At 46.5% G+C, this 19936-nt stretch overlaps 1 protein-coding gene across 1 annotated transcript in view; it reads right to left on the reverse strand.

Moving 5' to 3' along the window:
• FGF12 (fibroblast growth factor 12) overlaps positions 1 to 19936 on the reverse strand; it is a 253561-nt gene that overhangs the window by 103589 nt on the left and 130036 nt on the right. The gene's annotated exons all lie outside the window — the stretch shown is intronic.

A 19936-nucleotide genomic window follows, 5' to 3' on the forward strand; every position in this document is an offset into this window, starting at 1 on the left:
GCTGCCAAGGCGGCGGGGAGCCCCGCGGCGGCCGGGCGGGTCGGTGCCGGGCGGGCGCCGAGGCTCCGGGAAGAATTGCAGTTGCTCCCGCTCGCCCTCCTCTACGCAATCCTACGTGATCGAGGTTTGGATGAGAAAAAAAAAAAAAAAATATCGCGCAGGCAGAAAGAGGCAACTGCAGCTCCACCGCGGCTCTGCCCCTCCACCCGGGCAGCCCCCGGGCCGGCCCGCCGCCCCCGCGGGGAACCGGGCTTCCCCGGAGCCGCAGCCCCGCCCGTCCCCTCCGAAGGAGCCGCCTGCGACTTGCGCAGCCACCTCAGCCATTGCTGGAGGTGCCCGAGCACCCGGCATCAGCAGCCGAGCGTCTCCACGGCTTTCCCGGCTTCTCCGTGCGGAAGCGGAGCCGGGGAGACAGCCCCCGGCACCCCGAGGGCTGCGCTTTCCCTGAAGGGGGGGTCGGTGCCGCATGTGGGGAGCCCACCGGCCGCCCGCAGTGGTGGGCAGCACCAGCGGTCCCAGGGCAGACCGCCAGTTTGTCAGCAGGTGCCCTGCCCGGGGCAACCCACAGGAGCTGGGCTGGCTCCCTCCTATCTCCAGCCGCAAACCTGCGCCCAACAAAATTTAAGATGCAGAAAGATGTCTCTCGTTATCCGGATAAGTGACTGCTGCCGCTGCCGGGAGAACGGTGCTCTCCGTATCTCAGGTTCAAGTTAGGGGTGTACGCACAGAGGGTGACGAGCAAGATATTTGGGGGATCATACAGGGGTCAGGGTGGAGGGAGAGGGGATCTCGGCTGGGAAGAGGAGACCTGGCCCAGCTACACTTTCAGAAGTACCAGTGGCAGGATTGAGACTGAATCCAGCCCTGAAGCTGTAGGGGTGAAGCCCATGCCCAGTTGAAGAAGGCGCTTTAAACCAGTCGGTGACATCCCCTGGGAATTGCCAACTGCACCAAAATTATCTTTGTAAACTACTTTGTTGCAAGAACTTCAGTTCTAAACTGTTACAACCTATCGGGGAAAAAAGGCAACTGTAAAAACCACCCACTGTCCCCGTGAAGATTAGCTAAACTCTGGCATTTCTTCCTGATTTAATCCCCATGCCAAAACGAGGTGGAATCAGGTTCTCCAGAAGAGAACAGGGGAGGGAGATATTCAAAACCATTTGGGAGATATAAATGCTTGGCCGTTGATCTCTTTTTAACTGCTGCCAACTTTTTTGAGCAGATTTCACTGTCCCAATCAATATAGATTTTTCTTCCCTGTCCTGTAACTAAAATGCTTCATATTTTAATTTTCTCTGCCAGATTATTTCCCTTGACATCAAAGAATGTTGCAGTACAAGGTACAGGCATGGCCTAAAGAAAGCTGTTTGCAATCGGAGAATCACTGTCTGAACTGCCAGTGAATTATCCAAAGCTCCATCTTCAAAGGATGTGAGCAAATCTGATATCTTCACGAGAAAGAGGTTTTCTGTCTACATACAAAGATACTTTTTTGCCCGTGGTCTTCAAATCTCTGGTGAAAGGATGCTGTTTTATACCCCTTCATATTAGATAAGTTTCAGTTATTTTGGCATGCAGCTAATTTGTTTTCTTGTATGGCTGTAAACTAGGAGCAGCAGCTCAGCACTTAAAAATGATCCTAATCAGTGATAAAGTTGGTGGCAGTTTTTGGTTTTTTCTTCCTGGTGATTTGTGGATCTGAAAAGAGAGCTGCTGCAAGTCCAAGAAGAAATGCTTCTCCCAGGTCTCTGCCTCTGCAGTAATGGAATTAAATTAAAGCAGAGCTTGTGAAACTGAATATAATTTTGTGTTTGCTAACATGCAGGTCTGTTTTTACTTATAGATGGCCAAGAAGTATACACAGGGATGGGTTCTGAATGCGGGCACAGTGCCATGAACTCCTAGTGACATTACTGGCGTGTGCATCTGCTCTGCACCACTCTGGACTATACCCCAACTTCACAATATTTTCCAAACAGCCTATGCTTTTACAAACACCAAGCAAGCCCAGAGTGGTCTTGAGCTGGAGAACTGAAGACCATTCTCATCGTGCACTGCATCTTTCCTGCACTGTCATTCTTGCAGGCGAAACATTACCTTAGGTGGGCTGCCAAGTGAAACAGAAAAGCCTCCACATGCTTTGGTCTCTGCCAGTGGTCTCCTTCAGCTTCCATTTGTGTAAACAAGGCTCAAAACATCTCCCATTTTCATCTGTATCAGCTGCTCCTCTTTGAGGGTAGTGCAGCCTACACTGTTCCATACCAACTAGCCCCTGCTGAATCCAGGGGCATTCCTCACTGCCACCAATGGAAGCTGAATCTTTTGACCAAACTGGGCCAATAAGGTATTTTTCCTTAAGGTGCATAATTTTTAAAAACTTATTTATCGATAGATAGATATATTGATATAATATAATAATCTCTATATTATATAATTATTAAGGCAATTTTTCTCCTCTGCCTCTTCACCTCTGGGCTCCTTCCTCACTTCCAGTCCCGGCCTGGAAAGCTGCACAGTGCGCACTTTGAAGAGGGAAGGAGAGAATAGCACTGATTCACAAAATGAAGAAGCAAGAGAGTGTTTTGATCATGCTGGAGAGACATGCCAATGCTCCTCCTGCAGTTTGCAGAGAAAGGCCCTATTCTGCACACAGGAGCAGGCAGAGGGTCAGACTCCCCATGGTTGCTGGAGAATCAGACTCCCCATGGCTGCTGGATAATCAGACTCATGAAGCTGATTAAATATCCCCACCCTAAACATGCAGGAGCCTATACATTAGGCACTTGATATGGAAGGAGGCCAATACAAACATTTCAAGACGCTGCCATTTCTGAGGTTTTGTTCACTTGATAAATAAACTCTTCTGTCCTCAATACCGAGGTTTAAAACAAAGGCCTGGCTGAATTTCAGGGCTTTGGTGGCTTGAACAGAGAAGAGATCTAGAATTGCATTCCCTTACCTTCCTAAACAGAACAATCTATCTAGGTCAAAACGGAGGTTATTGGCATCTTTCCTTAGTGAAGTGCAATAATTCCCGCAGGGTTGCTAACAGAATATCCTGTTTATTTTTCATAGAGCCTTCAAAAGCCATGGGCTATGTTCTGTAGATTCAGTCATTAGGGCATATCTCTGCTTTCCTAATTCTGTACACACAGAGCTAACTACAGATAGAAGTATATGCAGGGTTTGTTGTCGTTTTGTCTGCAGAGCTACTGAAAATGCATACATGAAACTTAAGGGAAATATTTACATTCCATTCCACTTTAAATGTGTACGTGTATTGCTGTAGTTGAATGGGAAAAAGAAAGATGCCGGTCTCTGGCCAATAATTATGAATGGCCTAATTCACCATTTTACAGCAGCATAGCAACAAATCTCTTCCAATAGGAAAACACTGTTGAGTTTGAAAGTCTGCATGCAGACACCTCTTAAGAATTGTACCCAATTTCCACACCGTGTAAATTACATCTAAAATGTGCATTGCCAGGGCTGCTTATTAAGCAGAATTAAGCCCATATCCATGTTTTATTAACTTTATTCTTTACAAGGTAGCCCCCGTGTTGCATGTCTAGCATAATTAAAATTCATGCAGCTTTGGCATTCCCCAGTCTTTCTGCGTGGGCGGACTTTAAAAAAAAAATAAATAAGTACATGCCTGGGTAACCTGATAAAGAAAAGAAAAGACCTTACAGTATTTTTCTCATTTTATGCTCAGGGTAATTCTGTTTACAATGCATGGTTTCATATCTATGTTTGGATGCCTAATAAGAATTCACATGGCCACTTAAAAATATGCTGTTCGGGGAGAGAGATCTGGCCCTAAAACAGCAACGAAGAATGAAAACTGGCTGGCTTTCTGGGCTTTTCTCGCACAGCTGAGCACTGAGCTGACTAGGCCTTTTAATAAACACAGAAGAGCCTGCATCATCTGATTGCTATATTAAAATAATTTATTTAATAGGCCCCTCACCCCTTTTTTTGGCTTCAAAGATTCAATTAAAACAAAATTTGCAACTAATCATGAGGAGTATTCATTAGCCTTCCCAGTGTCTTTAAAAACCGCTCTAGCCCGAGGAAAAGTTGGGCTTCTCTGTGTCTTAAAGTGAGTGGCAGGTAAGCAGTCGTGTAGATTGCAGAATGAAGCCAGTGGTGCAAAAACAGGGCCACAAGCAGCACCAACACAGCAAAACCACCTGGAGCCCAGAAAAAGAAATAATTCTACTCAGGTTTTATATGTCCATATATAAGCTTTTCCTTTCTAAGGGAGGATTTCTATTTAACAGGTTTTATTTCTCCTCAGTGACTTGTTGCCTACACCAGGTGAAGGCAGGGGAACCCAAGAAAGCTTTCCTTCACTGAAGGTGACTGTGCCTGCCTAGGAATGAAAATGCCAAATGTATTTTTCTTCAAGAAGCCTCATGTATGGCAGAACAGACTTTGTCTCCTGGGTTCTGAAGGCACCTGCTGGAAACTGCAGGAAGGGACACCATCTAGGGTTGATTCTGTTGCCTACATCTTGCTGCAAAGGTTGTCACCCCAAAACAAAGCCTGAAAAGCAGTAGTAGTGGGGGGAGCATCTGAAACCATTTCCACATATGAAGAGAGACCTCCCTGAAGACAGGTCAGTGCCTGTCCCACAGGACTCAAGATGGGCTCATCTCAAAGCTGCTGTTACCACCCTACCCCAACAGCCCTGTTCATCAGCCATACGGCTGTTGCCTTTCCCAATGGGCAGAAAAACCCTGCTGTCCTTGAGTTAATGTGTTTTGGTTGTGGCTTCATTAGTGGCAGGAGTCCAAGGGAAAGGGCCTGCAAACACCTGGCCACTGACAGCTCCCACATAGCACTTCAGTCCTTAAAGGCAATGCAGGGAGGACGCCTCACTGAAGGGTCTCCAATCAAGGAGCAATGAAAGGATATGTACTCTACTTGCAGGTAACCTTGTACAAGGCAGAGCTAAGAGCCCTCACTACCAGAGCAGGGGATGCACAGCCAGCCAGCTGCTCCAGGCTTAGAAGCACCCACCTCGGTGTATCTCCTTGCCTGTACTGTAAATGCTGAATTTGAAAGACAGGACAGACATCTGCCTCCCTTCCTTCCCCCCTCTGCCTGCTCTTCCTCTCTGGTCTCCTCCCAACATCCAGCAACTCCCTCCATCTTCCCCCTTAAGGACGTTTTCAACTATGGCTACCCATCTAATAGCCCTAAGCCACAGGAAATACAAGGCACTGGAAGGAGGGGGAGAGTGTGGACCTGAGATTTCATCCCAGGTCTTACATCTACATTCACAGCATGCAAGAAGGAGGAAAAGACCACATCCCTTGTGCTTTTAATGCAGAGCAGGAGCTTCAGGCTGACATATGTGAAACAGCCACCATAGAACAACCCAATTGTGAGTCTGAGACTGAATACACACACATCATGCCCCTCTGTCTGAAGCAGAGACCTAGCCCTCAGACCTTAGGGAAGCAGCACTATCACAAAGAAGACAACTCTTACAAACTTCTCCTCCCTAGAAGAGGTCAGCCACTCCCATCACTGTCTTTGAATCCTATTTGATGACAGCCCATAGCAGACTTTGGTCTACGCTTTCAATAATGAGAGAGGTGCCCAGTTCCCATGGACCTAGAACTGGTTGTGTCTGGCTTTACATTTCATTTGCCTGAAGGTGATGTGGCCTGGGTGGAGAGGGGATTATGACCCCACAGTGCAGTTTCAGGCTCAGGGCCTCCAAATCCTTGGGCTCAGGCAGTCTAAGGGGCTGCCCATGCTTTTTCCCTCTCCCTGGGAGGAAGGAAAGCTGCTCATGCTGTGAAACCTCCTCACATTGTAACCATGCAGCCAGGCACTGATTCCTACCAAAACCATTTTCAAGTGTGTTGGGAAAAGCCTTTCAATTTAAAGTTTCCATCAAGCTGACTTTGCTGAAAGTCAAACAGATCCTTCCTGATTAGATCTTGGCTGAAGCAAAACAGCCCGATTATGTGATTGAGAACGATAAAAAGAAGGGAGGGAGAATGAAACTGCTATCGCATTCCTCCAGCAGGTCTGTGGGACCGCCTGCTCCACAGCAAGGCAAGGCTTGGAGATTGGAGACAACAGCCTTTTAATGCACATGTGTTGCACTAACGTAGGCCAAGAGGGGAGGAAGAGAGAGAAGCTGTCAAGGAGAAATAACAAAGTCCCTCCAGACCCATAAAGCTCTCTATCTACGTGTAATGGATTCTGCCAAACCTAAATAGGCCTTGGAAAGTTCCCTGACCCCAAACTTGTCCCTTCATGCAGCCTCCAAGTCCATAAGGAGTCCAGCACTCGCATCCCAAGCCAGGTCACATCTCAGATCCTGCTGGGTCAGAAAAGCAGTGGTTCAAAGGGGCAGCCCACTGCTCTCTCATCCAGCAAGGACTTCTTGCAGTTCAGAGAGCTCCTGGGAAATGCAGTGACTGGAAAAACCTGGTACTCCCACAGCCATCAAGCTCTGCAGAACAGGAGTGCTGGGACATTAATCCTGTCCTTAGTATGCCTCTGAAGTTACACGCAGCCAGATTGCATCTTACTTAACCAAACCTGCTTATTTCTCCTGCATACTGCAAAGGCATACCCAACACTAAATGTAAATAAGAGATTACAGCTGCCACACAGGTAGGACAAGGTTTGAAGTCTCCCTCATTTCTTTCTGACCTAAAGTGCTGGGTAAAAAGGATCTGAGTGAATACATCACTTCCCCCGCACACCCCCAGCCTCCAAACACACCTCTTGCTATTTGCATTGTAATTTATTTTCCTCCCCAGCAATAAATCAACTTTTCTATCTCCCCAGTAAAATGAAATCACATGTTCTCTTTCCCCAGATTCTCACAGCTACTGCAATCCAGACACCTACAAAGGTATCAGTGGCCTGAAAGCAAATCTAACTTTGTCAAGGATATGAAGACCAATGCAGTAGTAATTAACGATTGCAGAAGGTCTGGTAATGAGACCAAACTGAACTGGCATGGAAAGTCAGTTCATAGAAACAAGTTTCATTTTAGCACAGCCAGATCAAACCTCTGGGGATAAATTGTGCAGTCTGTATCACTTCAAGACTGGGCACCTTGTTTTTTTCCTGGAAAGCAGTGACTGGGAATTGGGAACCATAGAGAGATACAGCTGAACAGGAACTTTATCCACAGATCTGCAGCTGGGAGAGCCCAAGCCCACAGGCACATGTGTGGAGCAGAAGCAAAAGTTCTGTCACATTTGCACCCCGTGCAGCAAACACTAGTACCACAAAAGTCACAAAATCTGGTTGCCACACTTCAGAAGTGGCAGGGACCAGAACATAGCTCCAAGAAGGTCTGAGATCTACAAAGCATGTGGGTATAGTGAAAGACTCAAGCAGTTTGGTCTCTCTTTTGCAGTAATAACCGTACCTACAGGGAATTCACATGGGGCCACCCTGTAAAAATGCTCTTAGTACTCAGCTGTATTTAGCCTGTTAATACTGTGATCACTGATAGTTTGCTGTTGCTGAAAAACTGGCCATAGAATAAAAATGGTCATGATCTTTTGTATCAAAGAGAATGGCAGAGAAGACTTGGCCCTGACTGATAAATCGCTCACCTTTCAGTAAGAACATTTTTGACAGGAGGGGTTCTTTCAATCCAGCAAAGTCAGAATGAGATCTGGAAGCTATGAGTCAAGGCAAGGCTCATGTTTATTGCTAATAGAAAGGTAATTCATCAAGAGAATGATATGGCAAGAGTTGTGATGGATTCTCTATCATTTTGCCCTAAAAGCCAACCTCTTTCAAAAATAGATGAGCTGATATCATAGCTCACAGGGTACAAAGGACCCTGGAGAGGTCATCCCTGTACTGTACCAGCAGCACCTTCATCATCGTTGACAAGGCTGGTCTGATCCTGACTTTGGGACCTGCAGCAGTGGAAATCCCACAGATCTGTTGGGAATGTGGCTCTGTACCCATTGTACCTTCAGCGGAGAAAGGCTCTTCCTAACATCTAGTCCAAATCCCACTTATCTAGAACTTCCTTTCCCTCTCGATGTGCCTGTCACAGAGGACTTACTAAGGTTGCTCTATGCAGTCCTGACCTGAGTGAAGGAGGAGACCAGACTGTGCAACCACAAATAGTCCCTTCCACCTGACTTCTGAGACTCACCCAATGTCAGTCAGTATTAGAGCTAATATGAAATCCACTTTGCAGAAAATCTTGGGTTCAAAATAACATTTCTTCCCCATGAGGACCCCATAAGACCTTCCAGAGCTCACTATGAAATGCCAGAGGAGCAAGAAAACACACTGCTCTGGTAGAACTGGTGGTCTTGCCACTTTCGAGCCCAAGACTCAAATCTCTGCTTTTGCAGTAGGCAGAGCAGGGCATGAAACTGGGTCTTTAAATCCCGGTGCAATGGGCTCCTCTGAAATTACTATTTCCTTTCTCCCTCCAATAGTTTTGATAAAGTGGTATTTTTCAAGGGATGAAAACACCACTACCAAGAGTTTGGCTGCTCCTTCTGCAGGCATTCATCACAGCCTCCCAATCTGTATCACTCATATGTGTCTCACTGACACAAATTACATCTTTGGCCTTTTCTGCCCTCAGACTGCTGAACTCCCAAAGTGCTTAAAGCAGAAGCTGCAACAGCTGCTCTAACCACTCTGTAGGGCTCTTCTGGGGCTTTCCAAGAATAGATTTTGGACATGGGCAACCCTGTTTCTTTGCGTCTTTTATTCATGACCTCTCTATAGATTCTGTCTTGGTCAAGGAATTCCTGTACAGTGTGATTTCTTTCTTCCTCTTTGGCCATGCTTGCTTGTCCTTCCCGTTCATATACACGTTTCTTTACTTCAGGGAAAGAGTGAATATCTCTTTGGTCTTATTCCATCACATAATACTAAAAACATTCTTCAGTTAAAGGGCTGTTGCAGCCTGATACAGACAAATCATTGACTGAATTCAGTGTCCAGAGACTACCCCTGCAAAACAGTAGAAATAAGAGGAGAGAGCAATGCCTTCTATGGAGCCTGCTTACCCATCAGAGTCATGCCCTGAAGCCAGGTCCTTCATGATGAGAGGACAGGATCCCCTGAGTTTCCCTTTCTACTCCCCACAAAGAAGGCTGCAAAGTTGTGAATGCTCCTTCCTCACTGCTCCAGGAACAGTGTTGGCTGCCCCTCCTGTGGCACCCAGCACGATAGCCATGGCCATGCCACCCACCCCATGGCATTTATAGGAGCCCGTAGGCACTCCTAGGAGAGCTGTTTGCTGTGCGACACTCCTGCCCCAGCGCAGGGGCAAGGGGCAGCCTCTGGTAATGAGACGAGCTGGCATGGCAGCCAGCAGCACTCCAACAAAAGGTTCTGTAGCACTGCCAAGTGTTGTCGGATGCAGGGAAACTCACAATAAGAGCTTTCATCTTTCATTATGATTGAATGCTCCTGCTCTAGCCTGTTGGAAATACCATCTTTTGAGATGCTATGGGCTCACCGAAGTTCATGCAAGGTAGTATAAACCAGGGGGCAAGTTATTTGCATTTTCTTTTGGCAGAAGCTTATACATAAGACTAACTGTGCTTGGCAATTGGAAAATGTACGAGTGGGGGGTGGGGAGCCTAAATTAAAAGCCACTTAAGTGGGTACTTGAGTAATTATTGGGAGGCTTCTGAAGAGACATTTTTTGTCAGTAATTAAGGAGAACATGGCTTTGTGCTGGATACAGGTGGCAATATGGCACCAGAGATCATCAGCACTCTGCACAGAGATGACCAGCTACCCATTAGCTACAGAGGCATGCTGGGATTTTCTCCCCAAACAGCATCCTTCAGAGTTGAAAGAGGGCCAGGGCAACAGAGGGGCTGAAATCCTGATACTTTCACAGTCTCAGATCCTCTGCATGAGGGAAAAGGAGGCACAAAATTATTTTTATGAGGCCACCTAGCTCCCAAGGTCCCTGTTGCTCAGCAGACGTGGGTCCCGCTGGTATTTTTTTCTTGAGCAGTCCCAGAGACTCTGAATTCCTGGAAAATCTCCCAATCCAAAGGAAGTGAAGCAAAACGTGCTGGGCAGTTCCAGCCTGGTGGAGGATTGGCTTACATCTGCCATCAGTGGTGTCGGCAGGATAGTTGTGACCTGGCTGCAAGGATGCTCTTTCTCTCTTCCCTTACTTGTTTTCATAAGCATCATGCAAGTTTTGTCTCCCATTTGCTTGGCTTTAGGGATCTTTCTGTTTATTAAAGAATACCAGTAACACATGCTCCCTTCTCTGTATTAAGAGACAAATACGTTATATACGTTATTTCTTCAATCCATTATAACAGATACTTCTAGAAATTGGAGCCTCTAACACCTACTCCAGCTCTCCCAAGATGTTGTAAAATATGGGGAGCAAGAAGATGCCCTCATGTGAAAAGATTCGTCTGACAATGAAGTGACCGAGAAATAGAACTACTTTTAAGTATGCAGCAACTTCCTCATGACAAACCCAGGCACTCAGGAAATTAAATGTGAAGATCTGTAGCTACCAGGGCAGTGTCTGCCTCCTCATTAAAGATGCAGGTAAAGAAGCTTGAAGACAGTAGCAGTAAAAGGAGCATATGCAACACAAACATGTCCTTGGGAAGGAGCATATTTCATAGACACTTCATTACCTTCAACAACTTTCAGGTCCTTGCTTATTGATCAGCAAGTCTTAACTGTCATGAGCCAAAAAATGTGGGCTGGGTTTATCAAAATGGACATAAATGAGCTAGACCTCCAGATCTCTCTGGGATGCTCCAGGGTTACCCGCAGCAGCTCCAGCCTCAGCTCCTTGCACTACCAATGCTCTGTGCTGAACGTGGGATGTGCAAGAGATCCCTGCACAGCCAGTACCAGCTCTCACCCCAATTCAACATGCCAGACTGACTCCTGCAAAGTTCCCCTTCCAAAAAAAAAAAAAAAGGTTGACATAAGGAGCAGGCACCAGGCATTTGTTCTAGAACAGGTTACATGCTACTCCCAGCCTTATTATTTGCACTTGGATGGCTCCAGCAACTAATGCAAGTCACTCACTTTTCTTTCTTGACTCTTGCAAAATGTTGGGTCTGAAAAGTTTTCTTACTGTTGTTATTTATTTAACCATTTCATATGGACACCGGCAACTTGAATTTGGCTCAGCTTCTCAATTTTGTGGGGGAAAAAAACCCAACAAACACCACCAACAAAAAAACCACCAAACCCCCCAAGCTCCAGAGCATTCATAAACCTTCAATCAAACAGAAAATATGCCCACAGTATGGTATAGCTTGAATGAAAGCTTTTCTTTTAAAAACAAAGGATGCTCCCTTGTGTTGCTTGAAACCCTGGCGCTGGAGCAATTAAGAAAGTGAAACTGGCTACAAACTAAAGCAGAATGGACATGTTTCATAGATCTTCATTGCCCAGGCAGAAATAAATGTAAACAAGGCATAAATTACAGCAGCCAGAGGACAGATAAGCTGAAGGACAATGCTGGCACAAGAGCAAACGGGTAGAAACTGGCCAAGAATAAATTTAGACTAGAAATTAGACATGGTTTCTAGTGATCAGAGGAGTAAGATGCTTTCAATAGGATCAGTAAAAGGTCCAATAGGACCTGTGAAAAGACGGTGTGACACAGCCAGCAATAACATGAGCCAAAAGACCCTTTCTCTCATCTGTAGCAACAACAATTTTGGTCTTTAAAAGAACAAGGAAATAATCTGATGAGCACTTAGTAGGGTGTTTTTTTTTTAAATGAGCACTGTCCCTTTAACCTTTGCTAATTGTTCCATCTTAAAATATATCTGTCCTAATAGCCTTGCTCATTTAATTGATGAATTAAAGTAAACAACAGCAATTATTGAGTGTTTTTATTTAGTGGTGTCATTAAATAAAGCGAAAGAAAATAAGATCTCGTAAAATACAAATGGTCTTATGTAAGTGTTGTTAGCGATGCAATGACAGGAGGGCACTCAGTTAAGTGTTTATATTGTTACTATCATTCAGACATTCAGCTCCAAAGCTTATCTAATTTGAAAGCCACTCCTGCAGATCTCTGCTATTGATTGGTGCAGTCTGCAGGGACACCACTTCCCACAAACTCATTCCAGAACAGGGAAGTTGTCAGCTCCCACGTGTGGGGTCCCCTGGCCAGCTGTTACCCACATCTGTCTGCATGTGTCTTTTCTGCTTGCTGGATACTTTGGGGATACCCAGTATCATCTGGCGGGGGGAGGTAGGAGAGGTATTCTGTTGGCAGAGTGAGTTAGGGAAGAGATGTACCCTCAGGTCTTCACCACAGACCTCCTCTGACCAGGATTGCTGGTCTCTCAATTTAGCTACTGCTCAGCCCATGTAAAACTTACCCTTATGCCTGTAATTTCTGCACCGAACTGCTGTATTGCCAGTTAATGTTGTTTAGAAATGAATTGCTGCTGCATAATGTACGGCAGAACAACAAATACACATTAGCTACATATCACAAATCAGATAATTACCAACCAAGATATTCTTACGCGTGTTCAACCTCTTACGCGATGTAATAGGACACTATCAAAATAGAGCTCGCATTACAATGACAGTTTTGGCTTCTAGCACTTTGGCTTTTATTGTAATAAATTCAAATTTTCTGATTTTTATCTGCTCCTCCCCCCCCTCCCCCCTGCTCCTAGTGGCACAGGAATTATGATTATGCTAGCTCTAAAACGAGACTGCCTGCTTTTAAAGCAGTCTTTCTGCCTGATTCACAAGCACAGCACTGAAGCATTTGAGACACAAACATTGCAGATCATCCTCAACGCCAAGAGCAAAGCACCGACTTGACAGGCTTCACTTCGACTCCCGCGTATGCCACCAGCCCACAGAGTGACCACAAGTGTGTACCCTCCTCCATATGCTTCAAATTTCCCCCATCCCTAAAGTGAGGGCAATGATACTCCTTTCATGAGCGTTTACCACGTGAAAGCTCACAAAGATACTTTCCAGGGGGGGGTGGGTGCTGTCTGATGGATTTCACGGTGGGATTTTTCAAGCAATGCAGGCAAGGGGTGCCAACAGAGAAGCCCTTGCTGTGCCTATCCATGCTCTCCACCACGAGCTGTGACCCTGACACATCTTGCCTCCCCCTGTGAGGCCATGAGGAGCTGCTGCAGAGGAGCCCTGGCCCCAGCAGCGGTGCTGCAGCCCCTCACCAGCTCTTCTAGCACATTTACATCTCACGGGATTTCTGTGGCACTGATGTAAATGACAAATTTGCCATCTCCCATCACCAAGACTTTGATTTTTAGCCTCACAGTCTCTCTGCACCCAGTACAATGACACACGAGCTCTGCAGCCCGAGTGCCAACAGAGAAGCCCTTGCTGTGCCCATGCTCTCCACCACGAGCTGTGACCCTGACACATCTTGCCTCCCCCTGTGAGGCCATGAGGAGCTGCTGCAGAGGAGCCCTGGCCCCAGCAGCGGTGCTGCAGCCCCTCACCAGCTCTTCTAGCACATTTACATCTCACGGGATTTCTGTGGCACTGATGTAAATGACAAATTTGCCATCTCCCATCACCAAGACTTTGATTTTTAGCCTCACAGTCTCTCTGCACCCAGTACAATGACACACGAGCTCTGCAGCCCAGAAACGGGGGAAGGAAGACAAGCCAGGCTGGGGCACACCTAATCCTGTGCCCTGACAGCCACCAGACAAGCGGCGGGGACCCACTAATCCCACCCAGACTCCAGCAGGCCTTGGAGTTGCACCAACAAAATCATTTTGACTAACAAGACACTGCTCAAGAAACCTTGTCCTCCCAGCACGCTGAAAGGGGGGGGTTGATGCTGCAGGCTCCATCCAGCTCCTGGGAAGCATCAGAACTTCACAGAGATGTCTCCCTTTCAGAAAGATCCTTTCCCGTCCTGCATAAAGAACTGAAGGATCTGACTACAGCAGCACGGCAAGAGGCTCCTGGGGAGCATCAGAACTTCACAGAGACGTCTCCCTTTCAGAAAGATCCTTTCCCATCCTGCATAAAGAACTGAAGGATCTGACTACAGCAGCACGGCAAGAGAGACTGTGCCCCAAAGGGCTGTGGGATTAAAGCTCTCAGCATATGCAATTTCAGAAAATTTTCAGGATTTTTTTTGCACATGTGAGGAGAGTGAAAAATAAGAAAAATACAGTGTTCCACTAAGTCCTCTTTTTTTCAACCTGGAAAACAATATGGGGTTCACAGAACTATTTCATTTTCTTTTAAATGAATCTTGTTTCTTTTCCACTTTATTTAACCCTTAAAAGGTTAACTTTGAGGAAAACCCAAAAACTTTTAAACTTTTCAGACTTTCCAACATTGGTTTGTTGTTTGTTTTTTTGTTTTTTGGGGGGGGGGGGCAGTGGGAAGGGAAATTGGAAAATATCTTGGAATTTGTCTCTTATGGAAAAACTTGAAGTGGAATTAGGTAATGATTTGGAACAAAGTAAACATCCCCAGGTTATGATTTTTGTGTATTTTTTTCTAAAATTGGGAAAGCATCTCATTTTTCCTCTAAATCCAACACTGTTTTTTGCTTGGGGGTATCCTGGTCACCACTGCACCTAAGCCAAAATTTTACCAGTTTTATTTCCAGTGGCCTGTGGGTTAGAGTAAGTCTATTTTTTTTTTTCTTTATGGAATAGTCTGAATCAGGTAATTTATAATTGAGATTGGAAGGGGCTCAATTAATCCCTTCTATAATGAAGGTGGACTATCCTAGGGTATGAGGATCCACAGATTGACATGCAACAGAAGGGGGTGGCAGCCAGATATGGGAACTGGAGAGAGCCTGCCATGGGGGGTCAACCGACCACATCAGCATTGCCGCCCAAACTGAGCAAAAATCAGCAGCGAAATGAGGAAAAAAAACCCAAGTGTGAGTTTCTCTTCCCCAAGCTCCAGCAGTGTCCCCCTGGGGTTGCCCATGTGCCACACACCTCCACAGCACCAGGAGACACAAAACGCCGGCCACCTGGCAGCAGCCCAGCCCTGTGCAGCGGCGTGTGCTCGTTGTGCTGCAAGAGCCTTAGAGCATCCACACTCAGACTCACACGGAATTAAGAAAACGACGATAAAAAAAATCACTGCCTATTTCCAGACAGGCGCGTGCACCCCGGAATTTACACGGGAAGGCCATGGCTAATGATTTTTATCTTGAACTACGCCCTTTTCGAAGCGCCCCTCTCCCAGCCTGGCTTTCCTGCCATCGTTCGCGGGCGTGCGGAGCCGCAGCGCCGCCCAGCGGTGGCTGAGACGGCGGAGGCGCCGCTGCCCCTCGGCAGCCGCGCACGCACCGCGGGACGATGAGGAGCATCCCGGGCCGCGGAAGTCGCCTGCGCCCCGACCCCCGCGACTCTAGGGAAAAGGGAGGGCGGGAAGAGAAAAAAAAAAAAACCACAAAGGAACAAAAAACAAGAAAAAAAATAGAAAAAGGAAGAAGAAGAAAAGGAAAAAACAGAAGAAGAAAAAGAAAAAAAAAAAAAGGAAAAAGGGGAGAAAAAAAGCAAAACCAAAAGGCAAAAAAAAAAAAAAAAAAAAAGGAAAAAAGTAAAAAAAAAAAAGGAAAATAAAAAAAGAGGGGAAAAGGGGAAAAGGGGAAAAGGGGAAAAGAAGACGATAAAAGAAAAAAGGGGAAAAGAAGGGGAAAAGAAGGGGAAAAGAAGGGGAAAAGAAGGGGAAAAGAAGGGGAAAAGAAGGGGAAAAGAAGGGGAAAAGAAGGGGAAAAGAAGGGGAAAAGAAGGGGAAAAGAAGGGGAAAAGAAGGGGAAAAGAAGGGGAAAAGAAGGGGAAAAGAAGGGGAAAAGAAGGGGAAAAGAAGGGGAAAAGAAGGGGAAAAGAAGGGGAAAAGAAGGGGAAAAGAAGGGGAAAAGAAGGGGAAAAGAAGGGGAAAAGAAGGGGAAAAGAAGGGGAAAAGAAGGGGAAAAAAGACAATAAAAGAAAAAAGGGGAAAAGGGGAAAGAAAAACAAAACCACACACTGCCCTCAAAAAAAACCAACCCAACAGAAACAAACAACCAAAACACAACAAACAAAAAAACCCCACCAAAACCCTAGAGTATAAATGCAGAGGGAGGTTTTGTTATAACTCTCTGGAAGGCTTTAACTCATTTAAGCTGGGACTTTTGCACTTCAACAGCCTCACAAACACCTCTGGGAGCCTGAGAGGGTTCACCTTTTGAGCAAGGTCCTAGCATGGCTTCTGGGCCCAGGCACCCCTCTGCTGTCTGCTTGAGCAGAGGGAAACAGGGCAGCCAGGACATCCTCCTCTAAACGCTTGTGCTGATGAGAAGGGAGGGAAATGAGGGATCTGCTCCAGCCCTTTGGGGCTGGCTGGGGCAGAGCTGAGGCAACTCGCCACCCCGCTTCCCACCAGGCAGAATTTGCAGCCCTGGTTCGCTGCATGCAGCAAATCAGCACCTTCACCACATCCCAGGTAGAACTTGTCAGACTCAAGCACTGCAAGCTGGGGGGTTTCTGTTGAACAGATGCTTGAAATACACAGGTTTGGTTCAAACTTCGAAAATACGCATGCCCTGGAAACTAGTGAAAGGTGAGAGAGATGTCCAGCAGCTTCAAAGGAGGGGACTGAGGGACTTTGCTGGAGAAGCCGGGCCTCTTCCCGAGCAGGACCATCCTCCAGAGACCCCAGCACCCCACAAGCGGGCAGGGGGCAGCGGGGAGCCCGCGGGGGGGGTCCTGCCGCCACCGCAGCGCCTGTCCCTGCGGCAGCACTGCCACCTGGTGCTCACAGGGACACACTCACGCGTGGCACCGCTCGGCAGCCCACCAGCAACCCACCCGCCACCCACAAAGACCTCGCCCAGACAAACCCATCTCTCCCAGGCCGTTTTCTAAAGCAAGAGTTTCCCCGGTGATGCCATGGCTCTTCTGCCAGCCCGGGGCCAGAACTGGCTCCTGTTTAAGTGTTACAGTTTCGTGTTGCTCTTTGCAGGGCTTTTCCCTTTCTCTGATAAACGCCTCTTGAGCCTTCGTGCCCTTGGCAGCTCTGTGACAGAACGGCAGGTGCCCTGTGCTGCAGGTGACAGGCCAACCAAATGATCTATCTCATCATCTCCACGTTTAAAAAAAAAGACATCTGCATATGGCTTGACCAGAATATTTGCTGAATTTGTGCCATTTTACAGTGCTAGTTAAAAAAAAAAATAATCTTGAAAGAACTGAAAGCAAGGAAACTTTTTCTCTGCAAGCCAAACACTTCCCTATCCTTTCATTCAATGTGCTTTATTCTAGGTATTTTTAGCAAGTTAGAAACAGGTTGTGTTTTTTTCTGTTGGAGTTTTGGACTAGGTGTTTCAAATCTTACTCTTTCCCTGGAAACCTTTTTGGCACTGCATGAAACCCCAGATCTGCTGTTCTCCCAGCACTAAGTTAAACTCTCTCCCCTTCACAGCCCACAGCCCTTGTGCCCCCTACCCAGAGAATCCGAGTACAAATTCTAAGGGAGAATTGCTTGCTGCTACATGCAAAGCTCTATAACTGACACCGGGAATGCCTACTCGCCTCCACAGATCTTGCTCTGCTTTACAGACTCTAGAAAACTGAATGTGTACCAAGGTCACCTTCACTCCCTGCTGAAAATGCAACCAGCAACAGGGTGGAACAAATACCTGTTTAACAGCGCAGAGCAACACCCTGCAATGTCCCCACCAGCCCGGTCAGGGGACAGCACAGCGAAGGAGACAGGGATTTTCGAGCAAGCCATAGGCAGCCAAGTCAGAAGCTGACCAGATCCTTGGAGCAGGCATCATTAAACACCTTGGCCTTGTTTTACAGCTAATCAAAGAGACCATATGGGTTTCGGTGCTTTTTTTCTACCCTGTAAGGGGTACCCAACAGTTTCTTACACACGCCCTCCCTCCTGCCCAGTCGTGGTCACTGCAAACCAACACTTACTCAGTAGCAGGAGGCAGCTGCCCAAATCTGGACCTGCGGTTGTTTCATACACAAAATTTACAACAGGGGAGACAGCTTTTGCTCCTTTACCATCCATTTTAGCATAGTCATCCTATACAAATGGTGAGACCTGGGAAAGCTCAGGTTCTGCACTTTAGCTGTCTGCATATACACCCAGCAAAATCTGGTGAGTGCCTCTGAGTATACTGCCAAGCAATGAAGGACACCACTCACACAGATGTACTGTCACATCAGCTCCGGATATTACAACCTCCAAAGTAATGTAGGTGCACAGATTACAAAGAAAAACATTAGCTAACTAGCTTGGCCTTAGCTGTATTGCTTGTTCATTTGTCTGCAAGCAAGTTGTGAAAGTCCCCGCTTGCTCCGTTATTCATAGCTATTTGTTTATGTTGCCTTGAGCAGTTCTTGGTCTGCCAGCCATGCAAGCCCAACATTTGTAATTTGTCCTATAAAATAGGAAATTAGGGTAGGAAAGAGGCTGCATACAGCTTTCCACCGCAGCATTAATGTCAAGCATGGTATTCCATTTTAATAGAATTAAATGGGTTTGTGCTGTACTGGCTAGTTGCTTGTCTGGGAAAAGGAAATTTCCACAGTGCTCTTGGTCCCACACCCTGACTCGACAGCAAGAACTGAGAATAGCTCACAGGGGCAAACCTTCTAAGTTTTTTTTTTCCTCAGGAAACAGATCTATTCAACATTTGTTCTTCAGATCTTCAGATCTGTTCATTTTCAGAAAATGAACAGAAAAAACCCACAAAATTTTCAGAAAATGAACAGAAAAAACCCACAAATGCCAATATTCCTGTCTGAATACTCATTTTTCCTACACAGAGAAACGTGTTGGGTATTGCTTTAGCTCACCACAGAACAAGTACTGCAGAGCCCCGCTTTAAATGAACTTATGCTGTAAAAAGCACTGGTTTTACTGCTAGCTGTTCGCTGACTGGAAAACATATTACAAAGTGAGAAGGAAGCAGTCACTCACATCTCTGGCCTATTTAAATAAATCTTTGAGGTTACCTTACCCAACAAAATCACACTGATAGAACCCATTACTTCTAACACACCACTGCTTTCTCTCCTGGGTACTATTTTCCTTCCCACTATAGCCTGTTTATACAGTTAGGTGTTTCCTACCCTGGGACACAGCCTTTGCAGTGTCATTGATCACAGCAAATAATAAGTACATTCAGGATGCTGCAAAGCCTCGGTGGGCCAACACTGAGCTCTCCTTTTAGCAATTTTTCCAGTAGATTTTGTTTTGAACAAGGTGTAAGAACAGCCAGAACAGCCTCCTGTGTACCTGCAGTGCAGCCCTGGGCACAGCAAAGGTATAAGAGCATTGACTCCATTCGGAATAAAATGACCTGAAAAAGAACACAGCTATTGCTCTACCATGTTAAATTTATGCTAGGGGAAGGAATTAGGGTTTCTATGAGGTAGTTTCATTTTATAGGATTCTTCCAGTTTTTTTGGTGCTAAGTTCCCAGCCAGTGCCTGTTACATCAATGCAAACAGCAGAAAGGGCAGCCACCTTTGCTTGAGCAGGACCCTGGCTCAGGCACGTCATGTCCCACCAAAAGCGAAGGAGGTGCAAACGCTGCTCCTACTTATGCTGAAATCTGGGGAGTCATTCTGGACTTGCAGAGGGGCTGCCAGGAGCACACTGAGCCCTGCTCACGTTTCTCACACTGCTGAGCCTGGTGGAGGCAGACACAGTGCTGCGAGCCACTGCGCGCTCGTTGGGGTGCTGGTGACAACCCCACAACCCCCTCGTGGGCTGGTGTCACCCTCAGCAGCTGGACTGTGGACAGTACACAAACCAGCCTGCCTAAAACTCATTCCAATATGAACCACAGTGGTATCGTTATCACATCCTATAATACAAACATCCCCCTCCTCCTCTCACCTTACAGTACCTGAGCTGCTGGCTTCTGCCTCCCAGCACGGAAAAATGTGTCCTGCAGTGCAATAAGCCC

This window comes from Calidris pugnax, unplaced genomic scaffold (genome assembly GCF_001431845.1).
Source record: "Calidris pugnax isolate Ruff unplaced genomic scaffold, ASM143184v1 scaffold111, whole genome shotgun sequence".
In the NCBI taxonomy this organism is placed as follows: Eukaryota; Metazoa; Chordata; class Aves; order Charadriiformes; family Scolopacidae; genus Calidris; species Calidris pugnax.